This window comes from Plecotus auritus, assembly GCF_963455305.1.
Source record: "Plecotus auritus genome assembly, chromosome: X".
Taxonomy (NCBI): domain Eukaryota; kingdom Metazoa; phylum Chordata; class Mammalia; order Chiroptera; family Vespertilionidae; genus Plecotus; species Plecotus auritus.
In genome coordinates, this window is record NC_137784.1 from 33,141,282 (window position 1) to 33,163,073 (window position 21,792).

A 21,792-nucleotide genomic window follows, 5' to 3' on the forward strand; every position below is an offset into this window, starting at 1 on the left:
TGGGGTGGGGTGGGAACCAGGTGGAGGGGAGCTATGGGGGGAAAAAAGAAGAACAACTGTAATAATCTGAACAATAAAGATTTAATTTTTAAAAAGTTAAAAAAGGAATACAGGCACAAAAAAATGAAAATGGCCACAAACAAATACTTATTAATAATAACTTTATTTTTTTATTTGCAAAGATATTTTATTTTATTTTTTTATTGTTTAAAGTATTACATATATCTCCTTTTTTCCCCATTGACCTTCCCCCAGCTTCCCCTACTCCCTGTCGCATGCGCGCATCCCACCCTCCAGTGTCTTGTGTCCATTGGTTGTGCTTATCTGCATGCATACAAGTCCTTTGGTTGATCTCTTTCCCCACCCTCCCCAAAACTCCCCAGCCTTCCCGCTGTAATTTGAAAGTCTGTCCGATGATTTATTGCCTCTGTATCTGTCTTTTTATTCATCAGTTTATAATGTTCTTTATTTTCCATAAATGAGTGAGATCAAGTGGTATTTTTCTTTCATAGCCTGGCTTATTTCACTTAACATAATGCTCTCCAGATCCATCCATTCTGCTGCAAATGGTAAGAATCCCTTCTTTTTTATTGCAGCATAGTATTCCATTGTGTAGATGTACCATTGTTTTCTAATCCACTCATCTGCTGATGGGCATTTAGGCTGTTTCCAAATCTTAGATATGGTGAATTGTGCTGTTATGAACATAGCGATGCATATATCCTTTCTCATTGGTGTTTCTAGTTTCTTGGGATATATTTCTAGAAGTGGGATTACTGGGTCAAATGGGAGTTCCATTTTTAGTTTTTTGAGTAAACTCCATACTGTTCTCCACAGTGGCTGCAACAGTCTGCATTCCCACCAGCAGTTCACGAGGGTTCCTTTTTCTCTGCATCCTCGCCAGCACTTGTTGATTTGTTGTTGATATGTTGATGATAGCCATTCTGACAGGTGTGAGATAGTACCGCATTGTCATTTTGATTTGCTTCTCTTGGATAATTAGTGACTTTGGGTATGTTTTCATATGTCTCTTGGTCTTCCTTCTGTCTTCTTTCAAAAAGTATCTATTTAGGAACATTGCCCACTTTTTTATTGTATCATTTATCTTCCTTTTATTAAGTTGTATGAGTTCCCTGTGAATGTTGGAGATTAGACCTTTATCAGTGATAACATTTGCAAATATGTTCTCCCATATAGTGGGCTTTCTTGCTGTTTTGTTGATGGTTTCCTTTGCTGGGCAAAAGTTTTTTATTTTGATGTAGTCCCAATTGTTTATTTTCTCTTTAGTTTCCATTGCCCTAGGAGCAGTATCTGTGAAGAAATTGCTTCGGCATATGTCTGAGATTTTGCTGCCTGTGGATTCCTCTAGTATTTTTATGGTTTCCCGTCTTATGTTTAATTCCTTGATCCATTTTGAGTTTATTTTTGTGTATGGTGTAAGTTGGTGGTCTAGTTTCATTTTTTTAAATGTATCTGTTCAATTTTCCCAACACCATTTATTAAAGAGACTGTCTTGACTCCATTGTATGTTCATTTTACCTTTGACAAATATTAATTGAGCATAGTGGTTTGGGTCAATAAGTGGATTCTCTATTCTATTCCATTGATCTATATGTCTGTCCTTGTGCCAGCACTAGGCAGTTTTGAGAACAGTGGCTTTCTAATACAGCTTGATATCTGGTATTGAGATCCCACCTACTTTGTTCTTCTTTCTCAGGATTGCTGTGGCTATGCGGGGTCGTTTTTTATTCCAGATGATTTTTTTTGGAGAATTGTTTCTAGGTTTGTGAAATATGCCATTGGTATTTGTATGGGGAGTGCATTGAATCTATAGATTGCTTTGGGTAGTATGGACATTTTGATGATGTTAATTCTACAAATCCATGAACATGTTATGTTCTTCCATCTGTTTATGTCTTCATCTATCTCTTTTTTCAGTGTCTTGTAGTTTTCTGCGTATAGGTCTTTTACCTCCTTAGTTAAGTTTATTCATAGGTATCATAATTTTTTTGGTATGATGGTAAATGGCATTGCTTTTTTAGTCTCTCTTTCTGTAATATCACTTTTGGTGTATAGAAATGCCATAGATTTCTTGGCGTTAATTTTGTATCCTGCTACCTTGCCAAATTCATTTATTACGTCTAATAATTTTTTGATGGAGTCTTTAGGGTTTTTTTATGTACAATATCATGTCATCTGCAAATAAGGACAGTTTTACTTCTTCTTTTCCAATTTGTATACCTTTTATTTCTTCTTGTCTGATTGCAATGGTAGTACTTCCAGTACTATGTCAGACAGGAGTGTTGAGAGTGGGCCCTCCTGTCTTGTTCAGGTTCTTAGGGGAATGGTTTTAGTTTTTGCCCATTGACTATGAGGTTGGCTGTGGGTTTATTATATATGGCTTTTATGATGTTGAGGTATGATCCTTCTATTCCCACCTTGCTGAGAGTTTTTATCAAGAAAGGGTGTTGGATTTTCTCAAATGCTTTTTCTGCATCAATTAATATGATTATGTGATTTTTCTCTCTCAATTTGTTTATGTGATGTATCACATTTATTGACATTCAGATATTGTACCATCCTTGCAGCCCTGGGATAAATCCTACTTGGTCATTGTGTATGATCTTTCTGATGTACTGCTGGATCCGTTTTGCTAGAAATTTGTTGAGGATTTTGGCTTCTATGTTCATGAGGGATATTAGCCTGTAATTCTCTTTCATTGTGTTGTCTTTATCTGGTTTTGGTATTAGGGTGATGTTGGCTTCATTGAATGAGCTTGGAAGTGTTCCTTCCTCTTGAATTTATTGGAATAGTCTGAGGAGGATAGGTTTTAGTTCTTCCTTGAATGTTTGGTAAAATTCCCCTGTGAAGCCGTCTGGCCTTGGGCTTTTGTTTGCTGGAAGCTTTGTGTTGACTGCTTCAACTTCTTCCATTGTTATTGGCATATTGAAATGTTTAGATTCTTCCTGATTGAGTCTTGGAAGGTTGTATTTTTCTAGGAATATGTCCATTTCCTCCAGGTTGTTCAGTTTGTTGGAATAGAGTTTTTCATAGTATTTTTTAATAATCCTTCGTATTTCTGTGGGGTCTGTTGTTATTTCTCCTCTTTCACTTCTGACTTTGTTTATTTGGGTCCTCTCTCTTTGCTTCTTAGTGAGCCTGGCTAGAAGTTCACCAATCTTGTTTATCCTTTCAAAGAACCAGCTCTTGGTTTTGTTGATCTTTTGTATTGATTTTTGGTCTATATGTCATTTATTAACATTCTGATCTTTATTATTTCCTTCCTTCTCCTTACACTGGACTTTTTTTTCCATTTTTTTTATTAAGGTATTATGTGTGTACATATCTTACCATTGCCCCCCCCAACCCACTCCCATACATGCCCTCACCACCCAATGTTTTGCTTCCGTTGGTTACTCTTATATGCATGCATATAAGTCCTTCAGTTGATCTCTTATTTCCCCCACCTCTCCCTAACCTTACCGCTGTAATTTGACAGTCTGTTTGATGCTTTACTGCCTCTGTATCTATCTTTTTGTTCATCAGTTTATAATGTTTTTCATTATCCCCAAATGAGTGAGATCATGTGGTATTTTTCTTTCATTGACTGGCTTATTTCACTTAGCATAATGTTCTCTAATTCCATCCAGGTGCCTACAAATGGTAGTAATTCCTTCTTTTTTATGGCAGCATAGTATTCCATTGTGTAGATGTACCATGGTTTTCTGATCCAGTCATGTGCTGATGGACACTTAGGCTGTTTCCAAATCTTAGCTATTGTAAATTGTGCTGCTATGAACATAGGGGTGCATATATCCTTTCTGATTGGTATTTCTAGTTTCTTAGGATATATTCCCAGGAGTGGGATTACTGGGTCAAATGGGAGTTCCAGTTTCAGTTTTTTGAGGAAACTCCATACTGTTCTACACAGTGGCTGCACCAGTCTGCATTACCACCAGCAGTGCACGAGGGTTCCTTTTTCTCCGCATAGTCACCAACACTTGTCGTTTGTTGATTTGTTGATGATAGCCAATCTGACAGGTGTGAGATGGTATGGCATTGTCGTTTTGATTTGCATCTCTCGGATAATTAGTGATATTGAGCATGTTTTCATGTGTCTCTTGGCCTTCCTTCTGTCTTCATTTGAAAAGATTCTATTTAGGTCTGTTGCCCATTTTTTTATTGGATCATTTATCTTCCTTTTATTAAGTTGTATAAGCTGCCTGTAGCTGTTGAAGATTAAACCTTTATCAGTGATAACATTTGCAAATATGTTCTCCCATACAGTGGGGTTTCTTGCTGTTTTGTGGATGGTTTCTTTTGCTGTGCAAAAGCTTTTTATTTTGATGTAGTCCCATTTGTTTATTTTCTCTTTGGCTTCCATTGCCTTAGGGGCAGTATCAGTGAAAAAGTTCTTTTGGCATATGTCTGAGATTTTGCTGCCTGTGGATTCCTCTAGTATTTTTATGGTTTCCTGTCTTATATTTAAGTCCTGTACCCATTTTGAGTTTATTTTTATGTCTGGTACAAGTTGGTGATCTAGTTTCATTTGTTTGCATGTATCTCTCCAATTTTCCCAACACCATTTATTGAAGAGACTGTCTTTACTCCATTGTATGTTCATGCCTCCTTTGTCAAATATTAATTGTGCATATTGGTTTGGTTCGATATCTGTATTCTCTATTCTATTCCATTGATCTATATGTCTGTTCTTGTGCCAGTACCAGGCTGTTTTGAGGACAGTGGCTTTGTAATACAGCTTGCAATCTGGTATTGAGATCCCTCCTACTTTATTCTTCTTTCTCAGGATTGCTGTGGCTCTTTGGGGTCTTTTTTTATTCCAGATGAATTTTTGGAGAGTTCTTTCTAGGACTGTGAAATATGCTGTTGGTATTTTAATGGGGAGTGCATTGAATCTATAGATTTCTTTGGGTAGTATGGACATTTTAATGATGTTGATTCTACCAATCCATGAACATGGTATGTTCTTCCATCTCTTTACATCTTCCTCTATCTCTTTTTTCAGTGTTCTGTAGTTTTCCGCATATAGGTCTTTTACCTCCTTGGTTAGGTTAATTCCTAAGTATCTTAATTTTTTTGGTGCGATGGTAAATGGGATTGCTTTTTTAGTCTCTCTTTCTATAAGTTCACTGTTGGTGTATAGAAATGCCATAGATTTCTTGGCGTTAATTTTGTATCCTGCTACATTGCCGAATTCATTTATTAAGACTGTTAGTTTTCTGATGGAGTCTTTCAGGTTTTTATGTACAATATCATGTCATCTGCAAATAAGGACAGCTTTACTTCTTCTTTTCCAATTTGGATGCCTTTTATTTCTTCTTCTTGTCTAATTGCAGTGCCTAATACTTCCAGTACTATGTCAAACAGGAGTGGTGAGAGTGGGCATCCCTGTCTTGTTCCTGTTCTTATGGGAAATGGTTTTAGTTTTTGCCCATTGAGTATGATGTTAGCTGTTGGTTTATCATATATAGCTTTTATTATGTTGAGGTATGATCTTTCTATTCCCACCTTGTTGAGAGTTTTTATCAAGAAAGGATGTTGTATTTTGTCAAATGTTTTTTCTGCATCAATTGATATGACTATGTGATTTTTATCTCTCAATTTGTTTATGTGATGTATCACATTTATTGATTTGCAGATATTGTACCATCCTTGCATTACAGGGATAAACGCTACTTGGTCATGGTGTATGATCTTTCTGATGTACTGCTGGATCCGATTTGCTAGAATTTTGTTGAGGGTTTTGGCATCTACATTCATGAGGGATATTGGCCTGTAATTCTCCTTCATTGTGTTGTCTTTATCTGGTTTTGGTATTAGCGTGATGCTGGCTTCATAGAAGGAGCTTGGAAGTGTTCCTTCCTCTTGAATTTTTTGGAAAAGTCTGAGAAGGATAGGTTTTAGTTCTTCCTTGAATGTTTGGTAAAACTCTCCTGTGAAGTTGTCTGGCCCCGAGCTTTTGTTTGCCGGAAGCTCTTTGATGACTGCTTCAATTTCTTCCATAGTTACTGGCATGTTCAGCTGTTTAGATTCTTCCTGATTGAGTTTTGGAAGGTTTTATTTTTCTAGGAATATGTCCATTTCCTCCAGGTTGTCCAGTTTGTTGGAATAGAGTTGTTCGTAGTATTTTTTAACAATCCTTTGTATTTCGGTGGGATCTGTTGTTATTTCACCTCTTTCATTTCTGATTTTGTTTATTTGGGTCCTCTCTCTTTGCTTCTTGGTGAGCCCAGCTAGATGTTAATCAATCTTGTTTATCCTTTCAAAGAACCAGCTCTTGGTTTTGTTGATCTTTTGTATTGTTTCTTTGGTCTCTATGTGGTTTATCTCCGCTCTGATCTTTATTATTTCCTTCCTTCTGCTTACACTGGGCTTTTCTTGTTGCTCTTTTTCTAACTCTTTGAGTGTTGGGTTAGGTAATTTATTACCATTGTTTCTTGTTTTTGGCAGTAGGCTTGTAGAGCTATGAACTTCCCTCTCAAGACTGCTTTTGCTGTGTCCCATCGATTTTGGATTGTAGTGTTTTCATTGTCATTTGTTTCCATGATGTTTTTTATTTCTTCTTTGATCTCTCTGGTAACCCAGTCATGGTTTAATAGCATGCTGTTTAGTCTCCATGTGTTTGATTTCTTTGAGTTGTTTTTATTGTAGTTGATTTCCAGTTTTATGCCACTGTGGTCTGAGAAGATGCTTGATATGATTTCTATCTTCTTGAATTTGAAGAGACTTTGCCTATGTCCCAACATATGGTCTATCTTTGAAAATGACCCATGTGCCCTGGAGAAGAATGTATATTCTGTGGCTGTGGGGTGAAATGTTCTGAAGATGTCAATTAATTCCATCTGGTCTAGTGAGTCATTTAGGATTAATGTTTCTTTGCTGATTTTTTGTTTAGTGGATTTGTCCAATGGTGATAGTGGGGTATTAAAGTGTCCTACTATGATTGTATTGCTGTCAATCTCTCCCTTGATAACCTCCAGGAGATTTTTTATGTATTTGGGTGTTCCTTTATTGGGTGCGTATATGTTTACCAGAGTTATTTCTTCTTGTTGGATTGCTCCCTTTAGTATTATGAAGTGGCCTTCCTTATCTCTTGTTATGTCCTTCAGTTTGAGATCTAATTTGTTCAGATATAAGTATTGCTACCCCAGCTTTTTTTTCATTTCCATTCGCCTGGAAAACCTTTTTCCATCCCTTCACCTTCAGTCAGTGTGTATCTTTTTTTCTGAGGTGGGTTTCTTGTAGACAGCACATATATGGGTCGTGTTTTCTTATCCAATCCGTTACCCTATGTCTTTTGATTGGGGCATTTAATCCATTTACATTTAAAGTTATTATTGATAGGTACTTATTTGTCGCCATTCCTAATCTTTACCCCTGTGTTACTTTTTCGCTTCCTATTTCTTTTCTCTCTCTCTCTCTCTCTCTCTCTTTTTTTTTTTTTACAGCAGACCCTTTAGCATTTCTTGCATTGCTGGTTTGGTGGTAATAAATTCCCTTAGTCCTTTTTTGTCTGTGAAGCTCCTGATTTCACCTTCAATTTTGATTGATAGCCTTGCTGGTTACAGTATTCTTGGATTCAGACCCTTCCTTTGCATGACTTTGTATATTTCATTCCATTCCCTTCTGGCCTGATGAGTTTCTGTTGAGAAATCAGTTGCTAGTCTGATGGGGGTTCCTTTGTATGTAACTTTCTGTCTCTCTCTTGCCGCTTTTAAGATTCTTACTTTGTCGTTGGTGTTTGCCAATTTAATTATAATGTGCCTTGGTGTCGGTCTTTTGGGGTTCATTTTGCTTGGGACTCTGTGAGCTTCTTGGATTTGTGTGGGTTTTTTCTTCCCTATATCAGGGAAATTTTCTGTCATTATTTCTTCAAATAGGTTTTCTATTCCTTGTTCCGTTTCCTCTCCTTCTGGAACCCCTATTATGCGGATGTTGTTTTGTTTGGTGTTGTCCCAAAGTTCCCTTAGGCTCTCCTCCTGCCTTTTAATTTTTTTTTCTAGAGGTTGCTCTACTTGGGTATTTTTTCCCATCTTGTCTTGTAGCTCACTGATGCGGTCCTCTGCTTCTTCTAGTCTACTCTTGATGCTTTCTATTGAGTTCTTTACAGCAGCGATGTCAGTTTTCATTTCTTCTTGGTTCTTCATTTCCTCTTGGTTCTTGCTCATATTGTCGAATTTTTCTTCCATTCTTTTCAGCAACCTTATGACCATGTCTCTGAATTCTTTCTCTGGAAGGTTGCTTGCCTCCATTTCATTTACTTCCTTTTCTGTTGATGGCTGCTTTTCTTTCATATGCGGGCTGTTTCTTTGTCTCCCCATGGTCTCTCTTCTCTGGGTGTCTAGTTATGTAGTTCTCTCTCTCCTTATCCCAAGCGAAATCTGACCTTTCCATGGTGGAGTGTAGAGCTCCTCTGAACCCGTGTGTTTGCGCCAATTGGGGAGCGTTGTTCTGGGGCTCGCAGCTGTTCTGTGGGTGCCGCAGTTTTAATAACCTACACTGGACTTTTATTATTGCTCTCTTTCTAACTCTTTGAGTTGTAGGGTTAGGTAATTTATTACCTTTGTTTCTTGATTTTTGCATTAGGCTTGTAGAGCTATGAACTTCCCTCTCAAGACTGCTTTCACTTGTCCCATAGATTTTGGATTACTGTATTTTCATTGTCATTGGTTGCCATGATGTTTTTTATTTCTTCTTTGATCTCTCTGATAACCCAGTCATTGTTTAATAGCATGCTATTTAGTCTCCATGTGTTTGATTTTTTTGGATTGTTTTTATTGTAGTTGATTTCCAGTTTTATGCCATTGTGATCTGAGAAGGTGCTTGGTATGATTTCTATCTTCTTGAATTTGAAGAAACTTTTCCTGTGACCCAATATATGGTCTATCTTTGAAAATGACCCATGTGCACTTGAGAAGAATGTATATTCTGTGGCTTTGGGGTGAACTGTTCTGAAGATGTCAATTAATTCCATCTGGTCTAGTGAGTCATTTAGGATTGATGTTTCCTTGCTGATTTTTTGTTTAGAGATTTGTCCAATGGTGATAGTGGAGTATTAAAATCCCATACTATGATTGTATTGCTGTCTTTCTCTCCCTTAATATCCTCCAGGAGTTTTTTTTTATGCATTTGGGTGATCCTATATTGAGTGTGTATATGTTTACCAGAGTTATTTCTTCCTTTTGGATTGCTCCCTTTAACTTTAAATGTAAATGGACTAAATGCAGCAATCAAAAGACTTTGAGTGTCTGAATGGATAAAAAACATGACCCATATATATGCTGTCTACAAGATACCCACTTCAGAACAAGGAACTCAGACAGACTGAAAGTGAAGGGATGGAAAAAATATCTTTCAGGCAAATGGAAGTGAAAAACAAGCTGGGGTAGTAATACTTAGTTCTGACAAAATTGACCTCATAGTGAAGGCCATAACAAAAGATATGGAAAGCCACTTCATAATACTAAAGGGATCAATACAACAAGAGGATATAACCCTGGTAAACATATTATGAACCCAATGCAGGAGTACCCAAATACATTAAAAAAAAAAAAACTCGTAGAAGATATCAAGGGAGAGATCAACAACTATACAATCAATTGGACTTAAAAATAACTGACATCAATGGATAAATCCTCTAGACAAAAAATAGTCAAAGAAATAGCAATCCTAAATGACTCAGTATATCAGATGTACTTAATTGACATCTTCAGAATATTTCACCCCAAAGCCATGGAATATACATTCTTCTGAAGTTCAAATGTGACATTTTCAAAGAGAGACCACCAATTGGGTCACAGGTAAAGTCTCTCCAAATTCAAGAAGATTGAAATAATATCCAGCATATTCTCAGACCACAATATTGGCAAAATACTAGAAATAACCTACAATAAAAACAATAAAAAAATTTCAAACACTTGGAAGCTGAATAGAATGCTATTAAAAAATGAGTGGGTTACCAAAGAGATCAAAGAAGAAATTAAAAACATCCTGGAAATGAATGAAAATGAAAACACAACAATCCAAAATCTCTGGGACACAGTGAAAACAGTCCTGAGAGGGAAGTTTATAGCTCTACAGGCCTACCTCAAAAAAAAAAACAAAAAACAAAAAACAAAAAAAAAAAACAAAACAAGAAAAAATTGTAATAAATCATCTAACTCTACAACTTGAAGAATTAGAAAGAGAGCAACAAGAAAAGCCCAGAGTGAGCAGAAAGAAAGAGATAGTAAAGATCAGAGCAGAAATAAATGACATAGAGACCAAATAAAAATTACGAAATATCAATGAAACCAAGAGCTGGTTCTTTGAAAGGATAAACAAGATTGATGAACTTCTAGTTAGGCTCACCAAGAAGCAAAGAGAGATGACCCAAATAAACAAAATCAGAAATGAAAAAAGCAAAATAACAACAGACCCCACAAAAATACAAAGGAATGTTAAAAAAAATACTATGAACAACTCTATTCTAACAAACTAGTCAACCTAGAGGAAATGGACATATTCCTAGAAAAATACAACCTTCCAAAACTCAATCAGGAAGAACATAACAATCTCAATAGGCCTATGGAAGACATCAAAGCAGTCATCACAAAGCTTCCAGCAAACAAAAACCCGGGGCCAGACAACTTCACAGGAGAGCTATACCAAACATTCAAAGAAGAACTAAAACCTATCCTCCTCAGACTATTCCAAAAAATTCAAGAGGAAGGAACACTTCCAAGCTCATTCTATGAAGCCAACATCACCCTAATACCAAAACCAGATAAAGATAACACAATGAAAGAGAATTACAGGCCAATATCCCTCATGAACATAGATGCCAAAATCATCAACAAAATTCTAGCAAATAGGATCCAGCAGTACATCACAAAGATCATATACCATGACCAAGCAGGATTTATCCCAGGGCTGCAAGGATGGTACAATATCTGCAAATCAATAAACGTGATACATCACATAAACAAATTGAGAGAGAAAAATCACATAGTCATATCAATTGATGCAGAAAAAACATTTGACAAAATCCGACACCCTTTTTTAATAAAAACTCTCAGCAAGGTGGGAATAGAAGGATCATACCTCAACATCATAAAAGCCATATATAACAAACCCACAGCCAGCATCACACTCAATGGACAAAAACTAAAGCCATTTCCCCTAAAAACAGGAACAACACAGGGATGCCCTCTCTCACCACTCCTGTTTGACATAGTTCTGGAAGTACTAGCCATTGCTATCAGACCAGAAGAAGAAATAAAGGGCATCCAAATTGGAAAAGAAGTAAAACTGTCCTTATTCACAGTCGACATGATATTGTACATTGAAAACCCCAAAGACTCCATCAAAAAATTATTCGACTTAGTAAATGAATTCGGCAATGTAGCAGGATACAAAATTAATGCCAAGAAATCTATGGCATTTCTATACATCAATATTGAACTTACAGAAAGAGATACTTAAAAAGCAATCCCATTTACCATCATACCAAAAAAATTAAGATACCTAGGAATAAACTTAACTAAGGAGGTAAAAGACTTATATGCAAAAAACTACAGGACACTGAAAAAAGAGATAGAGGAAGACATAAACAGATGGGAGAACATACCGTGTTCATGGATTGGTAGAAACAACATCATCAAAATGTCCATACTACCCAAAGCAATCTATAGATTCAATGCAATCCCCATTAAAATACCAAAGAAATATTTCACAGACCTAGAACAAACTCTCCAAAAATTCTTATGGAATGAAAAAAGACCCCGCATAGCCACAGCAATCCTGAGAAAGAATAACAAAGTAGGTGGGATCTCAATACCAGATTTCAAGCTGTATTACAAGGCCACTGTTCTCAAAACAGCCTGGTACTGGCACAAGAACAGACATATAGATCAATGGAATAGAATAGAGAACCCAGAAATTGACCCACACCACTATGCTCAATTAATATTTGACCAAGGAGGCAAGAACATACAATGGAGTCAAGAGAGTCTCTTCACTAAATGGTGTTGGGAAAATTGGACAGATACAAGCAAAAACATGAAACTAGATCACCATTTTACACCATACACAAAAATAAACTCAAAATGGATAAAGGACTTAAACATAAGACGGGAAACCATAAAAATACTAGAGGAATCCACAGGCAGAGAAATCTCAGACATATGCTGAAACAACAACTTCATTGATACAAATCCTAGAGCAATGGAAGTTAAAGAGAAAATAAACAAATTGGACCACATCAAAGTAAAAAGCTTTTGTACAGCAAAAGAAACCATCAACAAAACAAGAACACCCACTGCATGGGAGAACATATTTCCCAATATTATCACCAATAATTGTTTAATCTCCAACATTTACAGGGAACTCATACAACTTAATAAATGAAGATAAACAATCCAATCAAAATATGGGCAAGGGACCTAAATAGATACTTTTCGAAAGAGGACATACAGAAGGCCAAGAGACATATGAAAACATGCTCAAATTCACTATTCATCAGAGAGTTGCAAATCAAAATGAAAACGCGGTATCATCTCACACCTATAAGAATTGCTATCATCAACAAATCAACAAATGACAAGTGCTGGCAAAGATGTGGAGAAAAAAGAACTCTCATGCACTGCTGGTGGGAATGCAGACTGGTGCAGCCACTGTGGAGAACAGTATGGAGTTTCCTCAAGAAACTAAAAATGGAACTCCCATTTGACCCAGTAATGCCACTTCTAGGAATCTATCCCAAGAAACTAGAAACACCAATAAGAAAGGATATATGCACCCCTATGTTCATAGCAGCACAATTCACCATAGCTAAGATTTGGAAACAGCCTAAGTGTCCATCAGCAGATGAGTAGATTAAAAAACTGTGGTACATCTACACAATGGAATACTACACTGCTGTAAAAATGAAGGAATTCTTACCATTTGCAACAGCATGGATGGAACTGTAGAGTATTATGCTAAGTGAAATAAGCCAGTCAGAGAAAGATAAATATCACATGATCCTGATGAATTCCTTTGTTCTCTGGCAAGTTAAATAAATAAAAACACATAGTTAGTATAAAACACTTGTTTAATTAGTCATAAATCACTTTTTTAAATGTACATCTTTATTGTTGAAAGTATTATAGATGTCCTCCTTTGTCCCTCATTGACTCCCTCTACCCTGCTCCCACAATGCCCACCCCCAAGGCCTTTACCACATTTTTTTATAAACTAATTTTTGACCATACAGAATGAGTTCTCCCATCTTAGACTCTGTTATTATATGTATCTGAGACAAAGCAATAATAAAGGCTAACATTTTTTAATGATTTCCATGCTCAAAGTGTTTTCCCTAATTTATCCCAAACAATTAATTATGAAAATTTTCAAATATATAGCAAAATTAAGTTTTACAGCGAATACCCATGAATCTACCACCTCAATTTTATCACTAATATTTTACTATACTTGCTTTAACATACATGTGTCCATCCATCCATCCCTGTATCCCTCCATTAATCCATCTTAGTTTTTTGATGCAATTGAAAGTAAATTTTAAATATCAGCTTATTTCATAAAAATTATATTATCTTATTTGAATATTTAGGAAAAAACCTGCAAAATAGGTATTGTTAACTCCATTTTTTGTAGATGAAAAAACCTGAGGCTGAAAAATTTTAAGGAAATTCCTCAACGTGACACAGTCATTGACTTATAGGGCAGAGACTTGAGCCCCAGTCTGCCTAGCTCCATTATCATATTTTTTCCACTATATTAAGGAATCTCCCAGGGTATATACAGAATCACTTTGTCAATTCATAATTGACAGAGGGGAAAAAGGAGTTTAAACTAAATTATATTTTAACTGGAGGGAAATATTAGAAATAAGGCAGTTTAATTTTCATCCCAAAAACCTGTAAATAAGCCCAAACACTTGTGAACACCACTATTATCCTGATTTATAATCAAGGCTTTTATTTTGCCTTTGCTTCTCAATGCAGTTTTCCATTAATTGACTATGAAGAAGTAGGAATGTATAGAGGAGGAATCAGGGGCTAAGCAATTCATTCAAAGTCATAGCCATTTAGTAGAAGATAGATGATTGGGAAACAAATCCAATGTTCTAGAAAGCTTTTTAGTAGAAAAGCTGTGGAGAATCTTTAAAAGGTGAATTGTTTACAGGTATGATTTCTAATTATAATAATTCTTTAAAATATCAGGAGGTTTCTAACTTAAGTCAAGGGATAATATGAAATTCTCCACATTAATTTATTTTTCATTAAATGTATTGGGGTGACATTGGTTAATACAATTATATAGATTCCAGATGTACAATTCTACAATATATCAACTGTCTTATTCACCACCCCAAGTCAAGTCTTCCATCACCATGCTGATTAGCATTGATTTTATGCATATATACTTATGTACCACAATGCATCTTAAAGAGTATGGAATGATGGTACAAACAAAGGTTAGGATTTTGAAATGGCAGCAATGTTGGCTAGCAAATATATAAGACTGTTAAAACTGTTGATTTTATTATACTTTGTAAGCCTTTTCTTAGAAGTGTGAGGCTTACATTACCAGCTACTTCCAATTTTAAAATATTTCAAACTCTCCTCATACTGCATACAGTTTAACATTATCTTGTCGCTAATTTGAATTAACTGGTCTAAAATTTATGAGATTTTACCCTACTGGTATTTACCCCTCATATCTCTATGGTTCTCAGGCAGCACAAAATATAAAGGGTATTGCTTGCTTTTAAGTAAAGAGACAAAGGGTATGCAACAGGGCTATGCAACTTTCAAAGCAATGTTTTGTCTTATGAGATTCCATTCCTATAGCACGGGGGTTAAGGGTTTAGGCTTGGAACCAGATTGTCTGGGTACATACTTAGCCCTATAACTTCAGCCAAGTTATTTTATCTGTGCTTTGGTAATATAATCTGTGCTTTATAGGATGCTGGTGAGGATTAAATGAATTAATAGGTATAAAAGATTTATAATTCAACCTAGCATACATAATAAACCCTCAGTAAATGATTGTTGCTTTCAGTATCATTCTCATCATCTCTGTAAGGTGGGTAGGCCATATTATAACAATCTCTATTCAACAGATGAGAAAATGGGAGCCGAGTCATATTACAGTCAAGTCCATTGGATTCTTCTTTGCATTTCTCTGACATTGTTACTGGAAGGTGCGATGAATAGAAGGTACAGCAACCCCAACCCCCACTAGGCCAGTATGTGTGGTACACACAAATAGAAGGAAGACACTGTAGCAGGACAATTTTTTAATTACACTTGGGTTTTATCAGTTTTTTATGTATCCATATTCTGACCAAAATGAATTTGGTTATCTGGACCTTTTTGTTTGAACATCATTAAATGTTGATGAATATGAAAGAGAATATACCAGGAGCATGCATGATAAATAATATCTATTATTTCTTGATTCATTTGCTGATCTCACAAGAGATTTCCCATCATTCTAGGAGGTATTTAGAAATTTTTTACCTGTCATCATTTATATTCTTCTTTGACTTCTTTTTACAGTAGTGGACAGTCTGGATTGTTACACCAACTATTAAAGCCAGTCCTATTCCAGGCAATGTTGCTACTAAAATCAGGTCCAGAGTACTCCAGAGTTGGTCACATTTGGCCCCCATATACCAATAATTTCCCCACTGACCTCTGAAATTTGGACATCTGTACAGAGATAATAGAAATAGAAAAAGCTCACAAATCAGAAAAATAATGTCTTCCCTGAATGAATCAAACCTTTCATTGTTACTAAACTACGAGGTTTTCATTTAAGGACCTTAAGAAATTTATGTTGTCCCATTTTCCAAGTGAGCAAACACTCTAAAACCTGCAGGTTTGAACTCATTTAGTAAACATGCAGAAGGCTGTCAGGATTTCCCAACCATTAGCTAATGTAGATGTGGCATGTAGCTAGAAATGAAAAAAAAAAAAAAAGCCTCACCAAGAATGGCTGTCTCAAGACTGCTTTTAAAACTATCCACATTTTGCCCACTGCTCATACCTCACTTTACTTTAGCTACTTTAGTTCTGTTAGTGTTATGAACAAAGTTTGAAACAGCCTAATCTACCAGTTATGTAACTGCAGGTTCTGATTTTCCCCCACCCACTCTTATAGCAATGAATGATGGTTAGCAAACTGCCTCTACCACTCTACAGCAAATACAAGAAGTAACATGAGAAGGTGAGACTATATTGTCTGCCAGCAATATCTACCCCCATCATTCCCATGACTCCATATTTTCCTCCTCTATTTTATAAAAATAAATGACTCATATAGAAATGTCTAGTGTTTTTATAAAGCCTTGATACTCTGCCAAATAACCTGAATGTAGTTCTCTGGTGCAAAGACTGAACTGGCATGGCATACACCCACATAGACACGTCTATGGGTTTGTGGAGAGGAATAATATGACTTCTCATCATTCTCCATGGCTAATGGTGAAGTTAGTTCTTGTAGTATCTTTAGAGATTGCTTCATTGTTTTCTATGGAATTAGTAATGGATTACCCAATTGAACAGCAAATGTCAGATCCTAAATAGCTTCTCTTGGTTTGTATCATTCCAATATATTGAGGAGTACTGTCATGGATGGCATGAAGTGATTGGACTATTATCATAATATTTTATAGCTCTGATAGTCTAGGATTCTATAAGAAAATAAATATACCAGCTTCAAATATATAGTAATCTACTCAGTAAGAAATGGCTTCTAATATGTAACACAATGTCATTCATTTAAGGAGGTCAAAAATATTTTTAAAATATTTTATTAATCCTCATGGATTTGTTCTTAGGGGGAAAAACCTTTCACAAGAATATATTTCTTGTTTAGAATAGAAATGAATCACAAATGAATTGTCTATTAAGTAATAACACTCATTCATTTACTCAACAACATTCAGTGGGTACCTACTATGTGCCAATCACTGTTCCAGGCATTTAAGATAGACCAGTGAACAAAGACCCATGTCCTAAAGTAGCTTAAATTGTAGCAGAGAAAGACAGATAACAAAAATAGGCATCATTACTAAATTATCTAGGATGTTTAAAGGTGACAAGTGCTAAGGAAAGAAGAAAAGGAGCAGGATAAGGGGATTGGCCATGTGGGGGGGGGCGCAGATAGTAGGACAGGTTGCAGTGATATAATAGGGTAGCAAAGAGCAGGTCTCATTGAGAAATAACATTTGAAGGAACTCTGAGACTAAAACAAGAGGGTGTGTGCCTGCATGTTGACGAACCCAAGGAAATCAGTGCTGCTGGAGCACAGTGAGTTAAGCAAATATGATAAAAGATAAGGCTGAGAAGGAAGGAAACAGATCACAAAATACCTTACAGATCATTATAAGGACTTTGATTTTTACAATTAATAAAATGAGAAACAATTACAGGTTTTGGAGAAGAGTGATATGATTTAGGTTGTTTTGAAAGGATCGCACTCTTTTCTACTGTATTGAAAACAGATTGTATGGGGACAAAGGAAGAAGCAGGGAGAAAGGTCACAAAGCCATTCAGTAATATAGGCAAGAGGTAAATAGAATAGCTTAAACCAGAATGATAACAGTGTTGGTGAGGTAAAAAAAAAAAAAAGGCCAATTTCTATTTTTCTATTTTTAAGGCAAAACCAACAGTATTTCCTGATGGACAAGAATTAGAGTGTGCAAGGACTGATGATGACTTTCAAATTTTTGGCCTAAAGAAATGAAAGGATAGAGTTGTCATCAACTGAGATGGGAAAGACTATAGAAAGAACATGGTGGTGATGGGAGTTGCACAGTTCAGTTTTGTACTTGCTGATTTTGAAATAGGTATTAGATATTGAAGTGGAGATGTTGAGTAGGCAGTTATATCTCTGAGTCAGGAGTTATAAACTTTCCCAGTTTGAATGGTATTTAAAGACATGAGACTGGATGAGATCACCAATGGAGGGAGTAGAGATAATGAAGATGAGGAACTAAGCTCTGTGACACTCCAACGTTAAGTCCAAAATTAAGTAAGTGGAGGACCAGAGAAGAGACTAGCAGAGATAATTGAAAAGTGGACAGTGAGACAGAAGGAAGAAGTAAAAACAGGAGAGAGGGATATCCTGGAAGTCAAGTGAAAACTCAAAGAGGGATAGTGATCAACTCTGTTAAATGCTGCTGATGTGTAAACTAAGATGAAGGTTGAGAACGGACTATTGGGCTTAACATCATAGAGGCTAGGGAGAAGAAAAGAATTAACTTTTTAGAGTACCTTTCAGCCAATTACTATGTGAGGAATTTTAAATATTTTATCTTATTTAATTCTCCTAGCATTCCTGGGGGGTATATAAATGTTTTTCTTCCTATCATCAATCCTATCAAATAAAAGGGTAATATGCAAATTGACCATCACTCCAACACACAAGATGGCTGCCCCCATGTGGACACAATATGGCTGCCACAAGATGGCCGGCAGGGGAAGGAAGTTGCAAGGGGCCAGGCCTGCAGGGGATGGCAGTTGTGGGTGATCAGGCCAGCAGGGGAGGACAATAAGGGGTGACCAGGACAGCAGAGGAGGACAGTTGGGGGTGACCAGGCCTGCAGGGGAGGACAGTTGCGGGGGGGGACCAGGCCTGCAGAGGAGGGCAGTTGGGGGGGGCAGGCCTGCAGGGGAGGGCAGTTGGGGGGAACCAGGCTTGCAGGAGAGGGCAGTTGGGGGGAACCAGGCCTGTAGAGGAGGGCAGTTGGGGGGGACCAGACTGGCAGGGGAGGGCAGTTAGGGGCAATTGGGCCAGCAAGGGAGCAGTTAGGCATAGATCAGGCTGGCAGGGGAGTGGATAGTGGGTAATCAGGCTGGCAGGCAGAAGCAGTTAGGGGCAATAAGGCAGGCAGGCAGGTGAGCAGTTGGGAGCCAGCAGTCCTGGATTGTGAGAGGGCAGTCGGACATCCCTCAAGGGGTCCCAGATTGGAGAGGGTGCAGGCAGGGCTGAGGGACACACCACCCATGCACAAATTTCATGCACTGGGCCTCTAGTAGGAAATAAAACCTTTAGATATGAATACATTTGAAATGTAATCTATATATTTTTTTCTCAATAACTAGTAAGTATGTGAGAAATGTGAACATTAATTATTTTCCAAATAAAAATAGATTTCTAGAAGAAACAAAGAATGGAAGTTGTCAGAGGCTGGGGGGAGGAGGAAATAAGGAATTGTTTTTCAATACTATAACATTTCTGTTAAGCATGATGAATAAGTTCTAGAGATCAGTTGTACAACATAGTACCTACAGTTAACAATACAGAATTGTGTACTTTAAAATATGTTAGGGAAATAGACCTCATGTTAAGTGTTCTTATCTTAAAAAAGGGGGAAGAAAGAAAGAAAAAAGAAGAAAAGAAAGAAAAGGTACCACAAACAAACATACATAATGAATATGTTTAGTGCCTTGGCTGTGGTGATTCTGTCACTGGTGTATGCATATGTTCAAACTCATCAAGATGTATACATTAAGTGTGTGCAATTTTTGTATACTAATTATACCTCAATAAAGAAAAAAAAAGTGAATCCTGTTTAGATCTATTGCAGTACTGTTTCTCAATTTGAAGACAGTAATGGAGGTAGCAGATCAGAGTTAGTTGAATTTTTTAAAATCTAAAATCTTTAATTTGTATTCTATTTGTAACAATGTAAAATATAGTTCTTAAAAGCTATAGAAATATTTTAAGAAAAAAATAAAAAATAAAAAAATGAAATTTTAAAAATTATATATCAGGCATGTGCTCTTAATTTGGTCAATTTTATTAAGTTGTCTCTCTTTAAACATTTTAAATTTGACTTGATTTTTTCATTTTTTATATGAATTAAACATTTGGAACAAGTGTGCGAGAGAGATATTTGCCTGTAGGGATGTGGGTGGTGGTGGTATGTGTGTCCTTAGACAGTTTCAGCAATGCCATTAAGTAATTTTATAATTATTGTTATATCATTTAGTTTCATGTGTTTAATTCTGATTTGTAGTACATAATCCACAATGTCAAAATACCTGGCCCAAACTGTGTGGTGTGGTGCTAAATATATTTAGTAATAAAATGATCCATTGCCATCAGATAGACATTCAAAGAATCGTAATGTAATGATATTTACATTATTTTCATTAACAATAGCAAAATTACAGTTATGAAGTAGCAACGAAAATAATTTTATGGTTGGGGGTCACCACAACCTGAGGAACTGTATTAAAGGGTCGAGGCATTAAAAAGATTGAGAACCACTGGTCTATAGAATCCAAAGCAAAACTGCACTTTGGAGAACATGTATTTCCTAATGTAAAACATGACACACTGATTTTGCTACATAACACATATTTGAGAGAAAAAATGGAAGTGTCATATTAGAAAACATAATAGCATTTTTAAGTGAAAACACAATACAGTACTTTAAAACAATTTCAATAACTCTATCCTTTGAATATGGAAAGAACTTTAGTTGACCATAATGGTCCACTGACCATCTAACTACCCAACCTTGCAAAAAGCCCTCACCATAATTATTGGATCTAACAGTGCTGCTTGGAGAAATTTTAATCACATCTGTTTTCAACAGGCAGTGTTTAGAAAAAGAATTGTTCTTCTTGGCTTGGCAAATATTTTAGGCTATGTTTTATAGACATGTGATTTGAACATATTGCAAAGTGAAATTTTTCTGATAAATTAAATATAACCTGTATAAGTTATAAAAACAAAGTGCTCTTAAATATAGTCTAAAACAATTACTAATATTGACACAAATAAAACTTTTAGTTGGTAGTTCACAGAATTTTTTATATTTATCTCAGAGATCAGAGACAGACATGATAGCTTCAAGAGAAAACAATTATTTCTCACATAAAAATAAACACCTTTAAAAAATAAGATACTTTCAGGTTTATGAATGTTTAGCAAAAAAAAAAAAAAAAAGCCTTTGCTTGGATTTCTGTCTAGTCCCTTAGGCTACCTCCCATGGCCTTGATTCCCTCTCTAATTAAAGTCTAATTATTTACATATTTACCCTATAGAAATAAAACAAATTAAAATTTTCTTACGTTGTGCACACTGTACGGTCAGAAAACAGCAGTAGATGAACAGAATTTGAGTCCATATAAACATGTAATCCATTGTAGTGGAAGCAAGACAGAAACACAGGCAGTCCTAACAAGTGCAATTACAAGAAGTAATCATCCAACAGAGATTGTAGGTGGTTTATATCAGAGATAAGTGACCATGGATTTTGAACTTTTTCTTTCCAGCCTATATAAATTACTGGTTAACTTTTTGATTGTACACTTGATTGTAGATTTGGTTCCTCAAATCTATAGTTCCTATATATAGACCATATATAACTTGTATACTGCTTAAGTTTAGTCCCAGCTATTTGTTTTTTATAAGAACTACTAGAGGCCTGGTGCACGAAATTCGTGCATGGGGTGGGGGGGGTGTGTCTCTCAGCCCAGCCTGCACCATCTCCAATCTGGGACCCCTCAAGGGATGTCCGACTGCCCATTTAGGCCCGATCCCACCGGGCCTAAACAGGCAGTAGGACATCCCTCTCACAATCCAGGACTGCTGGCTCCCAACTGCTTGCCTGCCTGCCTGATTGCCCCTAACCGCTTCTGCCTGCCAGCCTGATCACCCCCTAACCACTTCATTGCCAGCCTTATCGACACCTAACTGCTCCCCTGCCGGCCTGCTCACCCCTAACTGCCCTCCCCTGCCAGGCTGGTCACCTCTAACTGTCCT